This window comes from Lonchura striata, chromosome 6, assembly GCF_050655825.1.
Source record: "Lonchura striata isolate lonStrDom1 chromosome 6, ASM5065582v1, whole genome shotgun sequence".
In the NCBI taxonomy this organism is placed as follows: domain Eukaryota; kingdom Metazoa; phylum Chordata; class Aves; order Passeriformes; family Estrildidae; genus Lonchura; species Lonchura striata.
Genome location: NC_140708.1, coordinates 19560339 through 19570132, shown reverse-complemented (window position 1 = coordinate 19570132; position 9794 = coordinate 19560339). Strand labels below are relative to the sequence as shown.

The 9794-nt window shown below is 41.2% G+C and overlaps 2 long non-coding RNA genes across 13 annotated transcripts in view; one reads left to right on the top strand and one right to left on the bottom strand.

The window, feature by feature from the left end:
- Nucleotides 1-9794, bottom strand: part of LOC146767043 (uncharacterized) — a 144925-nt gene that overhangs the window by 65681 nt on the left and 69450 nt on the right. The window lies entirely within an intron of this gene.
- Nucleotides 1-9794, top strand: part of LOC146767044 (uncharacterized) — a 258666-nt gene that overhangs the window by 188217 nt on the left and 60655 nt on the right. The gene's annotated exons all lie outside the window — the stretch shown is intronic.

Sequence of the window (9794 nt, the reverse complement as noted above, 5' to 3'; positions counted from 1 at the left end):
TATTTTATTTTTGCATGGAGGAAAAGGAAAAGATCGTTTTTGATGTCAGATTTTTTTTTCTGCTGTTTTTTCCCCTCTCTGCTATATGAGAAAAAAAGATCAGGCAAGATAAGCTAGGCAAAAGAAAAAAAAAAGGAGGTGGGGAGGGGGAAAAAAAAAGGTTACTCTGAGTATCAGAGAGGGGGCTAATTGTCAAGGTTATATCTCCACAGATGATTGATGTGAGGCTGGGTTTTTCTGTCAGCCTGTCACAAAGCAGGAATGTTTAATGTTCTCATTATTGGTTACGCTGTTGTGTATATTTCTCTGTCAGCACTACGGACCCATCTGAACTGCCAAGGCACTTCAAAGCCCTGCAGGTCATTTATCATCCTCCTGACGCTGCGAATGTTCAGCCTCAGCTGAGTGCCAGGGATTTGTTATGACTTGAGAGCCAGCTGACAGACAGGTCTGCTGCAAAAAGGATTCCTTTTTGTCACACTGCGAAAACATCAATGTTCCTATAATGGCCTACAACTGTCAAAGGGGACTGCCACCTGACAGTTGTGTGGTCTCACTAATTTGCAGCCCGGTGACTTGTTTCCTTGAGTTTAGATTCAGTTACGGTGTCACATGCAAACAGGTCACCATCTGTCGTCCTGTGCCAGGGGGCACATGGTAGGGGGTGGAGAGGGAGAGGGAGCGAGAGAGAAGGCGGAAACGATGAAGTGGCAAATTGGGGGTGGGGGAGAGGCAAGAGGAAAATAAAAACGGCCATGCAGATCAAAGCTGCATCTTTATTTTAGAATCCTCTTTTCTGAGTGTTTCTAGCCCACCACAATGGGAATCTCTGAAAGTTGTGTTGAAAATTGAGGTAGGGAAAGAAAGGACCTTGCAAAGAGCCAGAGCTGGGAGGGGTGGGGGCTGGGGGAAAAGCAGGGGGGGGGAGAGAGAGAGAGAGAGAAATATCAGGGCTTTGTTTCCTTTCCCAGGCCATGACATGATTAATCGTTTTCTTCTGATCTAATTTTGGAACATGAAAAACAGCACATTTGTCTTGAAGAAAAATGATGTGCCGTACTGCGCAGATGGAAATTTCGAGCAATGAAAAAGATTAAAGTGAAATTCCACTCCTTAGACCTAATCATGAGTTGTAGATTATTCTGTCGTTCTAACCAGATGGTAGGCTTGATTCCACAACCCCCTTCTTATATTAATGAATACTAGACTGTTATATTTGACTTAGGTAAGTGAAATGTCTATCAAGCCTAATGGACTGCCAGCCAGCATAACACATGTTGTACCACTGAGGGTCCTTGCTGCATTTTTCATGTTTTATACTAATGTAGAACATTTTGTTTCCTACTGTTTTCCATCATTGTCACTGTTTGCTAAATATTTTCACATGTAGGAGGAAAAAAAAAGTAAAAAACTTGTGTCCAGAGCTAATTTCCTCACGTTGGTCACAGCTATAATTCTACAAGTAAAACAGTCACCCGAAGCAATGCATACAAGAACTCAATAGTAACTTGATTAAGTTCCCAGTCAACAAGACTGCACTAGGCTGTATGTTAACAAACCTAATTATAGGCAGCATGGTGATAAATTGTGCAGGGTGCATGTAGCACATTTCTGAGGTCATGTCTAGAAAAGAAGTTTTACCCCAGGGGACAGGGATGGGGTGTCATTTCTAAATAAAGTAAATGCAGGTTCACTGATGTTTCCCATTGGGTTGCCTTCCGTTTTCTGACAAATGTTGTTCTAGCAAGGGTGTCCCAAGAGATCCTTGTGAGAATGGAAGAGTGGAGGGGGAGAGAGATGAGGGGCTGGGGGATTCTTTTTAACTTTTCCAAGTGTGCAGTCCAGTGACTGCCACGTAGCTTCTACCATGCTTGGACTTGTCGGAACCATGGGTCCTGCTGATTGTATGTTGGATGGGTGCCACCACTTGGGATTACAAACCATGTTACCATTTTCAGCCTTTAGCTGATCAAAATGGTGTTTGTCACATATGCTGGATGTGAGAGTTGGATGGAATCTCTTCCTTGTATGTGAAGTAAAAGGTAAAAATCTCTGGTTTCTCCTGTCAGAAAAGCAACAGTTAGGCCTTTGTGCCTGAGTTCTGTTGGGGAGTATGCTCCCAGGTAGAGGAAGCGTGCATGCACAGTGCTAATTTTAGACATTGAAAGAATCAACAGGATGCATGGATCAAGTTACTCTCTGCCTAGGAGAGAACAAATCCAGAAACTTGAGTAAGCAGTCAAGAATATTCCAAATCAGGATTACTGAAGTATGATAGATACAGTAAAGTTATGAAAGCTCATTTAGGCTGAACAAAGAAAAGCAAAATACCAAAGTACACCTCCTAACTGCAAAACTAGGAAATCTACATGCAAAGTCTTTTTGATAATTGAATTAATTTAAAGCTAACATAATTGCTTTAAGGATTTTATTCTTACTATTTTCAAGCAGTTTCTTCAGTGTCCTGAACTCTGACAGGCATGCCTTTCTCAGTAAGCTACCATTGATTTTAACTGCTGAATAAGGACTCTTAGACTGTGCCATAGAATAAACTCCAAATAGCCCTCCAGTATAACTGCCCTGCACTTGGGATCCTCATTGTTGATGATTTTCCCTTTTTCTCAAGCAAATAATATTTTTTGAAAGAATGAAGTGAGGAAGGCCTAAGCAAAATGCTTATTGTATCTTGCCCACATTAAAAGCAAACAAATGGGAAGTCTGAAAATAGTATGTCTTAAAAAACTTTTTATTGTAATTAATTTTAATTAGCTTTTTTTATATGTACAGATTGGTTCTATCTGAGAACATAAGCTAAAATACCAATATGCTTTCACCACATTTCTTTTACAGTTGGATTTAGATTCTGTCTTAGCCCTCCCTAAAGCTTGCTCTCAGGGGATAAAAAAATTTCATTCATAAGAATTCCTATGCAAAATACTGCATGGCAGATTTTTTCAATTAAATTAGAATGAAACTCCCACTTAGTCCTTTATACTGCTCTCAGTAAATGCAGGTTAAATTACCCCTTTAAAATAATCTGTACAGATTACCAGCCTGTGTAGTTCCTAACCTCTGGGGAAAACTGGCTTTTTGCAGTGCTGCTTCTCTTCTGTACAGGGTATGTGTAGCTGACTTGGCAGTGAAGGGAAAGTAATTTGTTCCTGACAAGGGCCAGTTGCAGACTATTTCTTCACTGGAAGAAGGTGACAATCAAGCAGGAAATTGTGACTGCAGTTCCTTATTTGGACTGATTCTTCTTAGAAGCTGGTAGACATTACTTAGCCTTTAGCTTGTTTTCCTCGGTCTCACAGCTTTACTTTCTGTGAAATGTCAAGGACCTCAAATTCCTGAAGTGTTTACAGTTTGACCTGCGGAATTTGTGGCCTGCTCAGAGTGTCACAGATTTACAATTATATTGTGAAAGTAACACAGGAGAAGCAGGCATTCCTCTTCCCAGTAGCATTTCCCAGAAATGGCTGCAGTTCTGGGAGAGGACTTCAACCTACTGAAGAAGAGAGTAGCACATCTGGAAGGGAGAGCAAACTGTCTGTTGCTGTTGAATCCTTACTAAGCCAACTTGTTTCTAAGTGCAGGGACAGATGGATGGATGGAAGGCTGTGTTATAGCTATAGGGAAGCCTCAGAAAGCATTTTTCTTCCTGGAAGAGTGTATTACAGCCTTTCTGGTCTGCAGTGGGTTATCACCCTGCTGTAGCTTTGATCAATGGCAAGTGATGGCAGCCGGAAATAAAGGTCCACTCTTTATGCTCAGGAACACTGCCTAGGAGGGCAGGACCCTGACTGGATGGAACATCTTGATGGGTTTGGAAACAGGTAGGTAATACAGCAGGGTCAGCAAGATGTTTGCCAGTGCCTGTGCATCCAAACCCTGCATAAGTGCTCAGAGCTGGAGTACTTGTAGCCATGGATGAATCAATTTGCCCACAGAGGGCTGACAGCTCTGAAACAGCCTGATGTAAGCTTTCTGCAAATATGAATCCATGGACCTTAGCATTTTGGGTGGAATACCTTTTCCTTTTGTGGCAGATACCTTTCTAATATTCTAGGCCAACAAAAGACTGATTTGCACACTACCTGCGCACGCCCTACCCTTCATTGCCTGTTGCCTGCTTTACTTCTGAGAAAATTACTCTATTCATCTTTCTGATGTGAGGCTCAGATCATCAGATGCCATAGCCATTCTCCCCTGGGCAAAGGGTCTCCCTCTGGTGGGCCTCGGGGCAAGGGAGGAAGGAACAAATTCTTTCTCATCTGAACTGCAAAGCCATCACTTAGAACAGTTGTCATGTAAGAGGTGACAAGTCTCTTTTTTTTCTCTACTATTTATTTCCATTTTACGCATATTCCCAGCAGTTCCCGTTCTCCATGCATTCTGCTTGTTTTTGTACCCTGTAACTTTCGTCAGTTTCTTTTCTTTCATATGTGCTCAAGACACAGCACAAGTTGATACAATCTAATACAAACTTCCCTGTTTGCTCTGTCATAAAATGTAGTGCCTTGTGTGTTCATTCTCCTCCTGTCATCAAGTGCCAGCTTCAGCAGGACTTAGTACTCCAGGTTCTTCCTGCTGTCATTTTCACTTCTCCCCAAGGACTAAACATTTAAAACCCAAGAAATGCTAACTGAGATCCTAAGTAACACTTGAACCATGCTGATCTTGAGTAAACAATTCCCAGAGTGTTACCATTCCTGATGTTGAAAGAACAGATCAGTGAAAGAAAAGAATGTGCATACAAATTCTCAATAATTGGGCGGCCATCAAATTTCTATATATTGAAAGATTCCCTTAGAAGATGTTAATTTTATCTTTAAAATGTCACACAGACTGAGGAGCCTACCATTTACTTATTTAAGATTTTTAATAGAAGTTCATGGTTTAAGGCTCACTTTAGAAAGCACTGGGTATTTTTTTTCCTTCTATTTCTTATGTAAAAACTTATACTATTTAAAATTTGCTTCACTAAACTGATTTTTGCGGTCTCCACAGCAGACAAGTAAGAGGAAAGATTGTCCATCACCCTTTGAGCAGAACATTTTTTGCCCTAACACATGCCTATATGGGAGGTTATATCAGGTGCTGAACAAAACCCTAATCTATTGTTGGCCAAATGCCAGTCTTTCAGCATAAGAGCAGGTATATATTTTTATTAAAAGGTAAAGCAGCAATATTTTTACTTAAACAAGGCTTTAGACTCCCATCTCTTCCCAAAGTATAGGTTAGGTTCTATGAGGTCCTGGCTGCCTTTAAGAGCTTGGTGAGGCTCACCTGAGGCCCTTGCCTGCAGGTCCATGCCTGCTCGGCCTTGGGCTGCCTGCCACACCAAGTTAGAGGTGTTCCAGGGTCATCTGTTCATTGCTCTGGCTTCCTGACTGGCTTTTGGGGTGGACTCCAGAAGTGCCTTGCAAGGTAGCTTTGTCTGCTGTCTGTATCCTTGGTGTACCTTAGAGCTGTGTCACAAACCTATTTTCAGCCTCCTCTCTTGACTGTGTTTCCTGACTCTTTATCTCACGTAGTCTGGGACTGTCCATGGACTCTATTACAACCTCCAGCCTGGTCCTGTTCAGGCAATGTGGGGCTTACTTCAAGTTACTTGCATTTCCCAGATTCTTCTCTCCTTGGAGAAGCCCTGCTCTTTCTGCTCTCCAATGAGTGGCTCCATTTACGATTCATGTGTGCACTGCAGCAGGAGAGCTCCCAGGCAGCCTGTCTTTAGTCAAGGTCTGGCCTTTCCATGGCCCTGTTCCATGTTCCTTGCTCAAGAAAAGCAGCATCTGCTTGAATATCTCACTGCTGCACATGGTCCCATGAACAGTGGCTTTTCAAGGGTCTGGAGAAGAATTTTGTTCCTGCTTCTACTTGGTTTTGAAAGCAGTTCCTGCTTCAATGTGGAATCTTTTCAGTAGTTGCAGAACAGAACTCTCTAACTTGCTGTGTGACTTTGTGCAGATTCAAAATGGCTTCCTGTCCCCATTTCTTAGTGGAAGGGATTGAGTTTCCCTGGTGCAGTGCCAAATTCATATAGAAATTCAAATGTTCTTCTTGATGAGATCCTGTGTTCTGTAATGCTTAAGGAAAGCATAATATTCTTGAGGATATATATAAATACACTGGTATATGAAGAAAAACCCCACAGGATTTTTAAATTAAACAGTTGAACAATCTAGCCTGTATCTCAGTATTCTGTTGTTGTTTTCTAGAAAAATACACTCACAGTAAATTCATACCAAATTTCTCAGTAAATCTGACAGAGGGTACTTGAAAGGCTTCAGCATTACTGCTGACTAGGTAACATAAGCTGACAATAGTAGATGACTGTCATGAAATACTCGTTTCCTTAGTCCTGCTTCTTCCTCTTTCTGGGATGTTGGTTCTGAGAGCATCTATAAGCCAATGGTTTTACCACATTGCTAAAATCAGTCTCCAGATTGATGTAAAATTAATTGCAGAATTCTAGTTTTATGGAGAAGAGTTGACATTGGAAATAAGTAAATCTTCTCTACCTTTGTCCTATGACATGAATGTTTATAAACTCTAACCCAGATTGGTGTCAGGGCAGGGAAATATAAGTCAAAACTGTGATTTATATGATCAACTATAGAATTTAAATACTAAGTTCTTATTAATCGAAATGTGAATTAGTTAGCTAAATCCCCATATTCTTTCAAAATATGTTTCGCCAATGTTTTACTACTAATTTTGTTGCTTTTGTATATAGTGACAGATTTTGTAAAACTACTTCCATAAATGAACAAAACCCCAAATGTATATCACTAAAACCTTAGAAGACAAACTGATTAGATTTCCTGTGGTGGAATTATATTATCAAACAAAACACAGGTTTTGAAATGCAACACCCCCAAAAAATACAGTTGGCTGAAAATTCCCATAATGAGAAATCCATGAGCCTAAATATTTGGTGTTCCTGATTTGCTCACTTCCTCAGGTTAATGTTTCTTCAATATGTTTCCAGTTCCTTTTTTTTTCAGCTGAATTGGTTGTTATACTTTCAAAGGTGATGATTTGCAAATGATGATTTCCAGCCTACTGTAGTCTATGTATGGCAGAATGTCCATCAAGTTACCTCTAGGTGACATTAGTAGTGCAATCATTCAAAATGCAGCCTGACAGCATTTCAATCAATTCACTTTTCAACACTAGACATCAAATATACATTGCAAACCCAGCACCTGCTCTACTTGCAGTGTGACATCAAATAGGTTAGCCTCGGGTTCTAAGACAGAGGCTGTCTCTTCAACTGCTACATTAAGGAGTGACTTTGGCAATGATACTCTTGGAGATTAACACTCCACCAAAACTGGCTCTCAACCTACAATATAGTATAATCCCTTTATTCCTTGTGTTTGTCTCTCAACACAGTCCACAGGAGCTCTGTGTCTGCTAGATGAGTCAGCCACGGAGCCTAGCTCTTAATCTCATCCTGTAGAGCTTCATATTTACAGCAAAGGTGCGAGCAGAATGGCAGCTATGCATTTATAAAAACTTGTACCAGGTCTGAGCTCCTTGAGGTTAGCTTCCTCTTTTCTGCAATTACTGCAGTACCCCTTGAGGTGGCAAATTTGGCAACTCTTCATGAGGTCTTGGTGGTTGTGTCAAGACCTGCTCTTTTAAAAGAGCAAGGGAAGCACTTAGGATAATATCCAGCTCTTGTCATACTACTCTTGAGATGAAGAGGCCTGGCTACTGCCATCCCAGGACTTTGTCTTTTGCTTGGAATCCAAAAAACAGGTCAGTTAGTGCTGTCCTTGAAAGTTCTCGGTACACTTCTGTACTTCGGGCTGAGGTAAGGTCTATTCCTTGACCTAAAAAAACCTATACTGTGTGTACTGAATCTTATGAGTCAGATCAATAATTCCCTTTAAATGAGAGGGCAACTAGCTATTGTCAAACACCATGGAGGTGCCTAACAAAGCAGGCAGGTGGTGAGTGTGCCCAGGATTTCAAGTTCAGAGAAAAAAAAAGGCATGCCAGCCTCATAAACCTTAGAAATCCTAGAAGAACAGTGTGACTCCTCTTTTCTTCTGTTTGTTAATCAGGCTTTGGTGCTGATGGCATAGCTCAGATAAAACAGTACTGTAAAGGTGTTGTCAGCTGGTCATAATAGTGGCAAGAGCATAGGCATGCAGGCCCCTGTGTGACTCAGGCACAATTTGGGCCTTCTGAGGTGACCCTAGGATACAGGAGTGGGGATCCAGGTGTGATAGGTTTTGATGTGGTCTATTTACCACCTGCCTCACCACCATCCCGACTAGTGCCGTAGTAGATGTGATCTTTTGTGCCTAGAGGGACAACACTTGGTCCAGTCCTGACTGAATTCCTGGTACTAGGCAGGATGGTGCTGCTCGCATAATCACCTCGATCCTAGAGCCAGGGATTGCAAGTTTGTGTTTCCTATGCAGGACAGTATCTCCCTCTCAGTGAAAAGGTGACCAGCTGGCCTCACCATTAGCTCTGAGCTCACAGCAGGCAGGAGATTTGTATCCCCTTGTCCTGCAGGAACCACCAGCAATCACAGCCCTGGAGCTCCACGGAGGGCACTGCCCTGCTCATTGTAGCCACTTTTGCTCAGAGATGCTCCACATCAGGAACGTGAGTGCAGAAGGAGATACACATCCCAAGTGGCACAAAAGAGGTAATGTAGTACCCAATAACCTTCACAGATGAAGCAAACAGCTGAGTTGAAAAAACTGTCATAAATATTTGCATCCCTAGCAAAGCTAATGGAGGGAGAGGAATACTGTCTTAGAAGATGAAGCAGTATGTGGACAGATTTCAGAAAGGTAGGGAATTTATAGGGGTGGCGGAGATTATTCAGAGTTAGTAACTCGGTATGGAGGGATGATTTTCTTGTTGAAGAGTGACTGAATCTCTTCCCAGTAGAAGTGTTTGGCTCTGGAGATAGACTGGATGCTGGTAAACCCCAGGTTATGGCAAGGTCCTCCCTGCAGGCCTGCTCATTCTGCTGTTTGGGACATTCAGCTGGCTGGTGCAGTTCCATCCTACAGGCTCACAGATGGTAAAAGGAATCAAGCCAGACTGAATGCTTGCTGGGGACACAGATGTGCTCTGAAGATTGCTTTGGTATTTATATGAAACAACTGCTTTTGAAACAAAAAGTGTTGAAACTAATACTAAATAATTATAAATTATATTAGTGTATTAAATTGTTGACATAACACAACAAAAATATTTCTTAGAAGAGTGAATAGACATATAAAGCTATATTACTTTATAAATGAATTCATTAGTATTTATTACAATTACAATCAATTATTAAGCATTACAATGACTTGCTTGGAGACTGGATTTTTTTTTTTTTTTTTTTTTTGCTATTATCAATAATTTTGATTACCAACTTTAAGTACTGGTTATTTCCCACACACATCCCAATGTACTAATTTTTTGTGCAGCATCTAAAATGCACAGTGTTTTTGGTTTGGGTAGCTTTGTAGTACAGCCCAAATTGCTGAAAATATTTGTTAAGTGGAAATAGAAGCTCTGGGTGTCTCTCAATCAGTTATGACCTAGCTTGGGAGAGCTGGTTTAGATTATGCAATAAGAAATTTATTTCTCCAAAGTTTTATGCATCATATCCAAAATGCCAAGAGGCCAGGTTTGTCCATGTAACCAGTTTTTAGGTCCTTCATGCCATCAAATAAAAGATGGTATGCTCAAGAGCTTACACACACTTTTTCTAGTATCTAGAACAGGTTGCCCAGAGAAGTTGTGGATGCCCCATCCCTAGAAGTGTTCAA